The sequence below is a fragment of the Podarcis liolepis genome (genome assembly GCF_965112155.1).
Source record: "Podarcis liolepis genome assembly, chromosome: 3".
Lineage (NCBI taxonomy): Eukaryota > Metazoa > Chordata > Lepidosauria > Squamata > Lacertidae > Podarcis > Podarcis liolepis.
The window spans coordinates 46,980,574-46,993,257 of NC_139557.1; positions in this window are offsets into that span (position 1 = coordinate 46,980,574).

Sequence of the window (12,684 nt, forward strand, 5' to 3'; positions counted from 1 at the left end):
ATAACTGAGTCATTTGCTTTTTAGCATGATATGTTTGTATGTTTTACATTTGGCACTTATTGAACATCACTTTGAACTGCCTTACTGCCTTGGCATGGTAAAAAAAAAAATGCAAATTACTATACTTTCCTTTTTTTAAAAAAAAGGGCTATGATTTAGATTTCTTAATTCAGGCTCAAAAAAACAAAAACAAATAAATGTTCAAAAGAGCATCTTGTGGAAGGGTTTTTTTGTACATTCACGCTTACCTATGTGTTTAATGGGTGCCTATGTATGTAGAGAGCCAGTGTGGTGTAGTGGTTAAGAGCGGTAGTCTCGTAATCTGGGAAACCGGGTTCGTGTCTCCGCTCCTCCACATGCAGCTGCTGGGTGACCTTGGGCCAGTCACACTTCTGTGAAGTCTCTCAGCCCCACTCACCTCACAGAGTGTTTGTTGTGGGGGAGGAAGGGAAAGGAGAATGTTAGCCGCTTTGAGACTCCTGAAGGGGAGTGAAAGGCGGGATATCAAATCCAAACTCTTCTTCTTCTCTTCTATTTCTAGACTTCTAGACATTAGGTTTTGCAGCTTGTTTCATTGGCTCTGCTCCCATGCCTGTCTCTCACACGTTTAGCAGGTGAACTGTTTCCTGACAAGGATACAAAGTGATGGGAAAAGAACAACATCTGTATGTTCGTCTACTGGTAAAGTGATAGGAATAGCAACTGGAAAAATAATGGTCTTCCTTACAAGACCTATTAGTCTTGGGCAACCTTCCTCCACCTGCTGCCCTCCAGGTGTTTCGGACTGCAACCCAATGTCAGGCAACATGGCCAATGCTCAGGGATAATAGGAACTGTGTTACAAAAAACCCAGACTGTGGAATGCTGCTGTAGCATCACAGAGAATACAATTGCTGAGCAATTATAATTTTGAAAAGCACTTTTCAAGTCTGAAAATGTGTATTTTAAAAACAAAATTACCGTATTTTTCGCCCTATAGGCCGCACTTTCCCCCCTCCAAAAATGAAGGGGAAATCTGTGTGCGTCCTATGGGGCAAATACAGGCTTTCGCTGAAGCGTGGAGAGCGAGAGGGGTTGGTGCCCCTCTCGCTCTCCACGCTTCAGGAAGCTATCAGCAAGCCTGGGGAGCCCGTGGGAGTTCCCGCAGGGCTCCCTAGGCTGTGGATAGCAGCCTGCTGCCCGGAGCGCGGGGCGCGCTGAAGCAGAGCACCCCTCGCTTCGGGCAGATATCCGCGGCTGGGGCGGGTGTAAATTTCCCCCCCTTTATTTCACCCCCCAAAAAACTAGGTGCGTCCTATGGGCCGGTGCGTCCTATAGGGCGAAAAATACAGTATGCAACACATTACAGAAAACATACAACTCTGGACCCGTGATATAGGAATACAGTGGTGCCTCGCAAGACGAAATTAATTCGTTCCGCAAGTTTTTTCTTCTTGCGAGTTTTTCGTCTTGCGATGCACGGTTTCCCATAGGAATGCATTGAAAATCAATTAATGCGTTCCTAGGGAAACCGACTTCAGACCAGGTCCGGGGACAGTCTGTCCCCCGACCTCTTTTGAAGGCTGGGGGGGGGGGACAAGGGCTTTTCTTCCCACCCCCAGCATTTTAAAAAACCCCGGGACAGCGGAGGGCTTCTCCGCTGTCCGGGGCGATATTAAAATGCTGGCGGGCGGCATTTTAAAATCGCCCCGGGACAGCGGAGGACTTCTCCGCTGTCCGGGGCGATTTAAAAGCCCCTGGGATGGCAGGCAGGGGGGACAAAGACTTTTGCCCCCCGCCAGCCTTCAGAAGAGGTCCTGGACCTCTTCTGAAGGCTGGCGGGGGCGAAAGTCTTTGCTCCCCCCCGCCTGCCTTCAAAAGCTGTCCGGCCAAGGCTTCGCGGACCTCTCCGCCAGCAGCGGCAGCGGTGCCGCTGCTGGCGGAGACTTGCCGGCATGCCGAAGCCTGCGCACGCTGACATCAGCGCGCCCAGGCTTCGCGGACCTTCAAAAGCCGTCCGGGATAGCGGGAAGCACTTCCCTGCTATCCCGGACTGCTTTTAAAATGCTGGCGCTGGGGAGCAAAGCCTTTCGGCCCCCGCCAGCCTTCCTGGACCTCTTATGAAGGCCGGAGGGGGGGGAAGGCTTTGCTCCCCACCGCTAGCATTTAAAAGAGGTCCCCGGAGATTTCCCTATGGGCTTTCGTCTTGCGAAGCAAGCCCATAGGGAAATTCGTTTTGCGAAGCGCCTCCAAAACGGAAAACCCTTTCGTCTAGCGGGTTTTCTGTCTTGCGAGGCGTTCGTCTTGCGGGGTACCACTGTACATAAACTGCCTTATACAGAGTCAGACTAGGATGTCATTGTCTGCAATGCCTGGCAGTTTCAGGCTCAGAAGGTCAACTCAGGAGTCCACGCCTGGTGAGCACAGCAACTCGTCTCAGTAGATATTGCCCCTATGAAGCAGTTGTGGGGACTGAAGGTTACTGCTTTCCTACAGTTGCCTAAGTCTCCTCCTCCTCCAGGTCCTTCCCAAGCGATCTGAGACTTCACCACTGTGCCTGTCTTTACTCCTCCTTCTTCATACCTCTTCTGGTTGTGAGAGACCAAGGGAGAAGGTAGATGGGAGCTGGCCACAGCAGGAGGGGGAATCTCCCTGGATTCTTCTGCAGCCTGCTTCCATTCAGTCTCTTGACCTTGCCCCCTTCTCTCCAGCCTCTGAGTCTGCGCTGCTCTCTCCAACACCCTTTTCTTGTTTGCTAAACCCTGTAACCACTTCTGCTTCTGACACTTCCTCCTCCCAGTCTATTTCTTCTCCCTCTGACCACTCATCATCATCCCACCACCAATCCCTGAGCTCTGATCCTTCTTCCCTTTGGGGTTCCCCAGCTTGTGCCTCCCATCACTCCTTTGCATCCAGCCAGTGCATAACGCTGAACTAAGTGGAACTTACTTCTAAGTTGAAATGCAGTGGGTTGTGCTGATAGTCTTCCTGTTTTTTAATGGTCTACAAGGATATTCAATATATTGAAATTCTGTATTACTGTTTTGTTGTATAGTGGGCAGATTTAACTTGCATTAATACAAGGGCTAGTATTTATATATATATATTTATATAGTTAAATGATATAAAAGCCATTCTGTTCTAAAAACACTAGAGAAAAAGTTTTCTCCTTGATTCTTAAAGGTGACTTTGAGGGAGAAAAATTCTATGTTTTGAACAAGACCCTTGTTTATCCACTGTGCCAAGTAGGGTGTGGAAATATTTAGGAACTGTTATTGATTTTTAAGCATCATTTTGGCCAAAGAACAGACTGCAAGTGACCTTCCACTGTGATAACAGTATCTGTAATCTGGTCTGGTGTGTGTGTGTGTAAAGAGAATTCTTTTAAAGAGAAGCTATGGTCCCAAGGTATAAAGGAAGATAAATAGAAGGTCACATTTCTGTTTAAAATAGTAACTAATAATATTTAAGATAGCATACCAATAATTTCCAATTGTAGTCAAATGTTTTAGAATTTGTGGAACATTGCATTTGCCTTATTTTTTATTCTCATTAGCAATCATCAGCAACTCTTTGCTTCATTATTAGTAAATTCACATAACAGTGAGAACTAATTGTAGAGTTTGGGCATTGACATCTTTGGCAAATGTACATTTTTGTTTTATTTCTATAAATATTTTAATTGCTTCTTTAAAAAATAATCTAATCTCCAATACAAACATGATAAGATCCAAAATCATTAGATCCATTTGAGAAAAATTGATTTCTGATTCTTCTTCCTTCATTGGAGCTTAGACATGTAATAATAAGGGTGAACTTGACCAGATGATACCTTAAGTGAAAAGGCTTAACTAAATACCAATGTGGAGAGAAGAGGCCATATAATCCAAGTTGCCTGCCCAATCACATTGAAAAGCTATCCAACCACCACAATCCTCTGGTATAATCCAATCCAACTAAGAAAGATTTACCAATGCTGAAAGTCTTATCCCTATCGGTCCCTATCCATCAGACAACACAAAATGAAAAATGACAACAACATTCAAGCCCACATGCCAATCTAGGCATGCACACCCAGAGAAAATACTTCCTAGCCAACATGGTCTCCAAAGTACAGCAAGTGGGTATGAGGGTTGAGCTGTCTCCACCCATGGCCAGGAGGACAAGGAGAAAGATTTTCTTTTGAGATTTCAGATTCCATTTTACACCTAGCCAACCTTGCCTTGACCTCTGGGACTCTACAACCAAAACAACCTTTTCCCACCCACTCCATTAGGGAAAGGAGGCTATTTAGCAACAGACAGTATTACTGACCATCAGACAAAAGAACACTTACGGTATATGGATATGGGCACCAACACATTAAGTTACCCTGCAAGAGAGAATTGTCACCCAGTGTATAATAAACATCTCATTGTTTAAAACTTGGGTAGGGAACCCACCGCTACTGGACCACATCCAAGTGAAGAAGGACCCCTGGATGTCACTGCCTGAAGAAGGCACACCATGGACCTTGGGAAAGCACTGCCCAACAGTGTACCCTCTCCCCAGCCTTTCCATCAGGAAAGGAAAGGGCAGTCAGCAGTGCATCTTTTCCCTTGGGAAAGGCTGAGTAAGGGAAAGCACTAGGTACCACTTCCTGATGATAATTCCTCTGCCTATATGACTTCCATGTGATTGGAGCTCCAGCTGTGCAACAAGTGCAGAGACAAGCCTCCACCATTCTCTTTCAGCTGACAGACAGCTCTGGTTCCCAGAGAGATAGGGAGAGGAAGGAAAAGAAAGGTGATCCCACCCACTTTGGGCACTTTGGTTCTCACCCACCATTGACTATTGTTCCTCCCACCATTTGCTCCAGCTCCCAATTGACTTTTCCCATGGCTCAAAAGCCCTCCATAGAACTAAGGTTCCCCATCCCCGCTTTAAAACAAAGCCAAGCAAACAAAAAGATTTCACTTTTAGGCTATTGTTAGGATGATACCTTTCCTTTGCTTCATTTTCAATATCCCTACAGTTTCCACTACTTTAATTTTGGTATCTCTTCTCCAAATATTTAAACAGTTCAGTCACATAAAATGGGTGGTGCTACTCATTGCAGAGTTATAATTAAGTTTTCATTTTCAATGTGATTTTCCAAAAATAACCTTAGGGTCTTTGCTTTCCACCTTCTCCCAACCTGTTCAGTTGCATTAATAATCAATGAGGTGTGGTATATTTCAGTTTTTATCTATCTACCTGATGCTTACGGCCAAATTTTCTCGGTTTCCCGTGGAATATAGGCCAGTGTCCTGAGTTTTGTTGCTATGCAATTTAAGCATAGCAACCAACACACACACACACAAACACACACACACACACACACAGAGCTGTGGTGGTGTTATTTCTATTTTCCCCTTCTAGACAAGTTTACCTGGTGAAAAAGACATGCTGGAGATAGCACTGTCAAAACAGATGCAGGATTTCCTGTGAGAGAGATGTCAAACATCTCACTTTTCAAAAGATTATATTGTGCAAAAACGGTAAGCAATGAGGTGGAGAGGTGGTGTCTTGAGCTATCCATAGCTTTTTTTCTTTTCTTTTCTTTTCTTTTTTAAGTGCTTTGGTAGGAAAGTTAGAAAACATACTTTGTGCAAAGGGAGACTCGAGTCTTTTAGGTAGGCCTTTATTGTTAAAAAAAAAAATAAAGGAGTGCAGTTTTTTCTTAGGGCATTTGAGGACAGAGATTCCACATGTCAGAACAAGTAAGGCATTGGGTAAAAAAGTGTGCTATAGATACAGTTCCATTTCTCCACATAGACATCAGTGCCTCAGCAATAATACCATCTGATAAGCTATGTCCCTTCACATCATTTCCGAAATAATTTTATACCAGCTTGAACAAACTACTGAACTGATGCCTTTAAGGCATAGTATGAGGAAGCTACTTTTGATGTAATTGAGGGGCAACTGGTGACTGGCTATGCAGCCAGCATAGGGGTCAGAATTGATATTATTAGAGTGACCAGGTTGGACAAAGCTAGGATATTGGAGAAGCTAAGCCATTTCCTGACTTTTGGATGAGGCAGGTCTCATGTAGTATATTTTAAAGTTTGAGAAAATGTGCCAGCAAAATGCTCTGCAAACTAGAATTGGTATCAGACAGTCAATCTTGTTTATTTGCTAAAAACCATTGATCTCACTAAGTGAAGATTAGTAATCAGCTTCTCCCCACTTTCTCTGAGAATACAACAGACTATCATGGCTACCCCTTGGAAATTCTAAAACCTAAACTTGTGTTAAAAGAAGCAGAATATAATAATGTGAAGGAATTATTGGAATTAGCAACAGCCTTTAATTAACACCCTCTGTCCTATATGAAAATCAGCCACTAAAATGTTAATGTAAGTAGGACCAGAAAGTTAAGTGGCCTTCCAGAGTTGTCTGCTTTACTTTTTCTTTTGCTTGCTTGTTTCTGTTGTATCATATTTGACAGAGAGAGAGATCCAGTTTGAAGTTTACAGCCATGTCTATGAGGTGAAACAAAACTGATTCCGCAACATGATCAACTTCCTTAATTCTGAACTGTTACACCTCAATTTCTAAAACTCTAGCATTCATGGGAGAATGTTTGGAATGGGCTTTTAAAAGTAGCAACATGCATTTTTTTTTCTTTTTCAAGCAATTTTGAATGAATAGAACTTGCCTGAGAACTCTCTGCTCTCAAAATATTGTTACGAGTTTGTGGGTGCCTTGACTCCCTTAAATTCCTGTGTGCCAGATCCTTCCCTAAATTTCTGGGTCTAGTTGGTGTTGGAATTTAATAAATGCTTAGATGGGGTGCCAGACTGAATTTATCAGTGTCATAATACAGGCCAAACCAGTTTTTCTGCACTCAGGAAATTGCCTGGGATAAGAGGCATTGTGGAAAACAAAAGGAAGGTAATGGCAGATTACTGGGCAGCAGATGAGTGTGAGCCCCTCTTTCCACAGAGAGTTAGCAGAGAAAAAGTTTTCAGTCTGTAAAATGCAGCAAGATGAGCATAGGAACAGAGAACCATGACTGATTTCTTTTTGGATGCAAGGCTGCAGCAATAGGAGAAACAGGAGCCTCTTGGAGCATAATGCTTCCATCGTAGGCTCAGGTCATATATACTGTATGTGTAAATAAACTGTAAAGACACCACAGTCTCTGCTGTGCCACATTTCCAAAGGGAAAATGAGCCCTGGGTAAGAGTCTGGGCCCCTCAAATCTCACACTGCTCAGAGACTGAGGTGGGGTGCAACAATATTCCCCTCCACATATAGTTTACATAACCACTAGACACGGTGTTTTGCTTGCATAAAACTGAAATTGCTATGTGATTAACCAAGAATCCCCCGCCCCACAAGTCACAAGTCAGAAATGCCGTTTAAATGACTTAAGCTGTGGATTTAAGGCTGTGTGGAGATAATTTTCTAACCAAATCATGTTTTAAGAAGACCGTGGAAAGCATAAGAGCTTTGGAATGACGCAGCAAAAAATATCATCGCCATCTTGGCAAGTTCCGTCGAAAAATTTATGTCTGGGAGGAGGAAAGATCTGTTTTCATATTGTGGGTGAGCCTCCTCAGTGGGACTAAAATGTGACGACTTGCGAGATTAATGATGGAAAGGGTGCTGTTATTTATGAAAGTGATGATATATGGAAACCATCTGGATATGATGACTGGACGAACAGGAAAAAATCATACCGGATTATAATTGGTGTTTATCTGCTTAAGGAGATTATCAAAAGAGATCATAAAGGAAAAAAAAGAAAAATATACAAACAAGATGACATGTGGAAACAGCAAGATAAGACTGGATAGAATTATGAACATTATTTGGACAGATTTGTGGATATTAACGCAGCAGCAAGAAGATGATCAGAATCCCCCTTCGGAACTTGAAATATGGGTCACCCCAACAAAAATTTAAAATTTGGCTTTGTAATTCGGAATTTATGTGATGTGATTTGATTTGATTTGATTGGTCGGTTAATAAAAATTATTTAAAAAAAATTAATAAAACTGAACTTGCATTTCATTTAAAAGACCGTAATGGAGGAAAATAATACAATAACATAGGATGCACATTGGCATGAGCTTCATCATCATTGTGATGTGCTTTATCCATGTGTGTGTAATCCTGTATATTAAATAAATGCATAGCCCTGCAGATAAATTTGCCTTTCAACTCTGTGGATATTTATGTATATATTTATGCACACACAAAATATGTATAGAATAAACATATGTAGGTAAGTTTTCAGACCAAAAAGGAAACAGAACAAGGCAGAGAGGATGGGTTTCAAAATACAGTTTTAAATTGCAATAAAATGTTGCAAAGGCCTCATACATTGCAGTTCAGCTTCCTGAATAAAATATGAGAACACTGCAGCTCTGTGACTCTCTCTCTCTCTCTCTCTCTCTCTCTCTCTCTCTCTCTCTCTCTCTCTCAGCTAAGGATGGGGGAGGGGGGATATGCAGAAAATTCCTAAATAGGCCGTACAATATCTGTGAAGGCAGAAACAAAATAGCCAGCAGTGACAGTGTTTGCTTTTCATGCACTGGAACCGTGCGCAAATACGAGGCACAGCGAATGTCGGCTCCTCATTTGCAAATTAAGACGTGAAAGCAATGCCTGTGTGACGGTACATGCAACAGTTCATATTTGAAGTTTGGCATGGTGAACTGACAGCAGCCACCGAGGAACTGCAGCAACCTAATCCTTTCTTTTCTGCCTTCCAGCTACTGGAGAAGGAGGATGGAATTTAATAAATGTATGTATGTACGGAGAAAAGGCTGCAAATGGCTGGCATATTCCTCTTCTGCTACACAGGAAGCCATCTTCAGAGGGAAATTAACTAGGTGACAATGTACAATGTGTGCCATTAACAAGAGCATTCAAATCATTTCTGGTCTTAAGTACAGTTTTAAGCCGCTTATCAGATTTTCATTTCTGAATCTATTCAGTTGTCAGGCTTACATCCTGGCCCTTTATTGAAGCTCACACGGGAATCCAAACCTTCTAATTTTCTATACAGATTCATTTCAGAATCAATTAGAGCTGGTGGCAGCCCTGTCCCTGTGTACTAAGGGGATTAGCTGGCCACTTGCTCAGCTGAAGTTACCTTTCAGTTGCACATTCAACCTTCCATCACAAATGAGATTTCTTTTTCCAGAGGCCTCTGAGGCATCTGAACCGCTGAAACCAACAGATGGCACATAATCGCTGGAACGGTCGACAGTTTTGTCAGGAAAGTGATATTTCTCTTTCTCACAGACACTGTAGGATTTTGTGCTTGTCTGTCTGGGCCCTCCTTCACAGGCAAATAGAGTAATCAGTCCATGGAAGCGTTTCCCCACACAGTCTAGAGAACATCCATTGGGAATGAATGTTCTCTTACTGTCAAGCCAATGCCAGACCTTCAAAGGGTTTCTTTTCTGCTTTCTCTGAATTAACACTTTTTTTAAAAAATGGTTGTTTCTGATGTTCAGAAATCCTTTCCAGCCATGGATTATCCTGTGTTTTGTGAATTTTCATGGACAGTTCACCCCATGCTATTTACATATTTTTGTTTTCCACAAAAGTCCTTTGATCAAGAAGCCACCTTGAACAGTTGGCCAAAGTAGCTTGCAGATATTTGAGGTTTCGTAACAGATAATTTAAAAAACAACAACAGATTTAATAAATTATGTGCCCTACCTGTTATAAATAAAAGGTAAATGGTAAAGGACTCCTGGATGGTTAAGTCCAGTCAAAGGCGACTATGGGGTGTGGCGCTCATCTCACTTCATGTGGCCAGAGCACACAGAAAAGCCAGATCACACAGAAATGCTGTTTACCTTCCTGCTGCAGCGGTACCTATTTATCTACTTGTACTGGTGTGCTTTTGAGCTGCTAGGTTGGCAGGAGCTATGAACTGGATAGCTCAGTTGGTTAGAGATGATCATGCCAAGGTTGTAGGTTAGATACCCATAAGAGACAGCTGCATATAGTTGGACTAGATGATTCTCAGGGTTCCTTCCAACACTATGATTCTATGATTATAATACATTACAAATCATAAAACAAAAGGAGTTCTTTCCTTATGAATGAATTTGCTAAACCAAGCCTGCCCAATTTGTGACCCGCAAAGGCACAGGCAGTCAAAACAATCCATTGCCTGTCAGGTGATTGATAGCTGCTGTCTTTTTGCCATTCTGGGCAGACTGAAAAAAGGGAAGTCTTTAGAAGCCATAATACATGGCTGGTGGACTGCATTTCACTTAGTGGGTCACAAGTTTCCCTCCCCAAAAGACCAGCTTTTAACATACAGTGCAAACCCCTGCATATCCTCAGAAATAGTACTGATTTCAGTAGCACTTAATCCCAGGTTGCACTGGGGTTACACTTGTGTAACGTGTAAAGGGATTGTGTACTGGTGGTTTTAACAGTAGATATTTCAATTATGACTCATGTGATTCATCGCCATAGCATGTTTATGGGGACTCATTTTCCAGATGTTGTATTCCATAGCCCAACTGTTCTTCACCTACCTATCTTCACAAAAGCCATCTATCAGCTCTCTTTCAGAATGGACAGGACATAAAATCCAAATACAGAAAAATGCCCAAGCAATCAGTCGTCCATTCTGTCCTGAGAGAGATCAAACTCAGATGCACATCTCGTCTCAGATACTACAATTTAAAAGACCATGAGTAGGCTTAGTTAGGTAAATTAAACTTCTATTCACATTTTAACCACATCTTCCTGCATTTTGCCATCTGGGACCTTTCTCTTTTAAGCATTCATGGTCAAGAAGGTAAGCACTATAGCGCTTACTCAAGCACTAAGAAAGGTTGTCAGGTGTAGTTTTGTAATGGAAAATACAATATTAGACTTTGGGGGAACTTCACTTTACTGGGAATAGGACTGACACATATTGCATATTTCTGGCTACCTAGGGAAAAGGAGAAATTGGGTCAAAATTGGGTAGTTGTCAGACTTTTCTTTTTGCAGACTGTTCTGAACTCCATACATCCTCTTCTATTCTCCTTTCCTGACACAGCCCTTCTTAATGTCCATGTACTTCCAGTGACAAATAGAAAGGTCAGTCCTTGTGATCCTGAAGAAAGGGATTTTCTGAGCCAAAAAGTATGAGATATTCTACTTACTCAGCCTGGAGACTTATGGATAACTCCTGTGAAAAATCGGATTAAGATGCTGCTGCTTTGTTGTGGCCTCTATATTTTAGGAAAATAACACTATAGAAGGAATTATATTTTAGCATAGTCTGCACTTAGTCTTCTTTTTTAATTCTCGGCTGGAATCCAGGAGGGCTCCTTTTGCTAGGATAATAATACCTTGCTCACACAAGTTTAAATGTGTGATGGAATCTAAAAGATGAGTTATGAAATTCATTTTAAAGAGATTATACGTAATTTTCTTCATTTGTATATGCATGGGAAATAGAAAAATAATATAACAGTGCACGCTTAATCATTTGGGGGTGGCTAACATGTGGCTCTCAGGATGCTACAGTGGTACCCCGCAAGACGAATGCCTCGGAAGACGAAAAACTCGCTAGACGAAGGAGTTTTTCGTTTTCTTAGCCGCTTCGCAAGACGCATTTCCCTATGGGCTTGTTTCGCAAAACGAAGCTTCCCCCGCAAGCTCTGGAGATAGCAGGGAAGTGCAGCGCGTCTTCCCCGCTGTCCCCAAACCTCTTTTGAAGCAAGGGGCGACGGGGAGAAGATCGCTTCTCCCTGTTGCAAGCCCCGCAATCTCCGGGGACAGAGGGGAAGGCGCGCGCGCCTTCCCCTCTGTCCCCGGAGATTGCGGGGCAGGCAACGGGGAGAAGCAATCTTCTCCCCGCCGCCCCTTGCTTTAAACAGGTCCGGGGACAGAGGGGAAGGCGTGCGGCGCTTCCCCTCTGTCCCCGGACGGTCTCCATAGGAACGCATTGATTGATTTTCAATGCATTCCTATGGGAAACCGTGCTTCGCAAGATGAAAAACTCGCAAGAAGAAAAAACTTGCGGAACGAATTAATTTCGTCTTGCGAGGCACCACTGTATTGGACTCCAACTATCATCAACCTGAGGCAACATGACCAACAGTCAGGGAGCTGTATTCTAACACCATTTGAAGGGCCCTGCAATATTTCAGAAGCAAGTTCCATTGTATTCCATGAAGCTTACTCCCAAGTAAGTGTGCTTAGGATCACTGCCTCATAGTCTACACTAGAGATTTGTTGAGTACCATGCTGTGCATGTTTTGCTCCTCTGCATGGAAGAGATTCTTTGGGTGATGCCTAGTGTCAGTCATACTTATAATAGAGTTACTGAAATAAGTGAATATAAGTAATGTAAGTACCGTACATTGGGTGGAATTCAACAGCAGATTAATAGGATTGTTCCATCAGCACAATCATTTCTATTTGCCAGACAAAATGATCTCCCTTCTTCTTGTCTCCTCCCCCCCCATTGTTCTGGGAGTTCTCCCAACCCTCTAGAATGAATCTGGGGGAAGATTGAGGGGAGGAGAATTCGCTGTTGTGCTAGAATTCATTGTTGCATTCAGTGATGTTGGGGTTCTACCCAACAAAGTATTTTTCAGTCACTCAAAGACCTCTCTGCCTGTGCAAGAGATCTTCCTCTCCATCTTCTCTCCCCATGTATTATCCCACTGTGCTCCAGAGGGCCGAGAGAAAGCTCAGAACAAA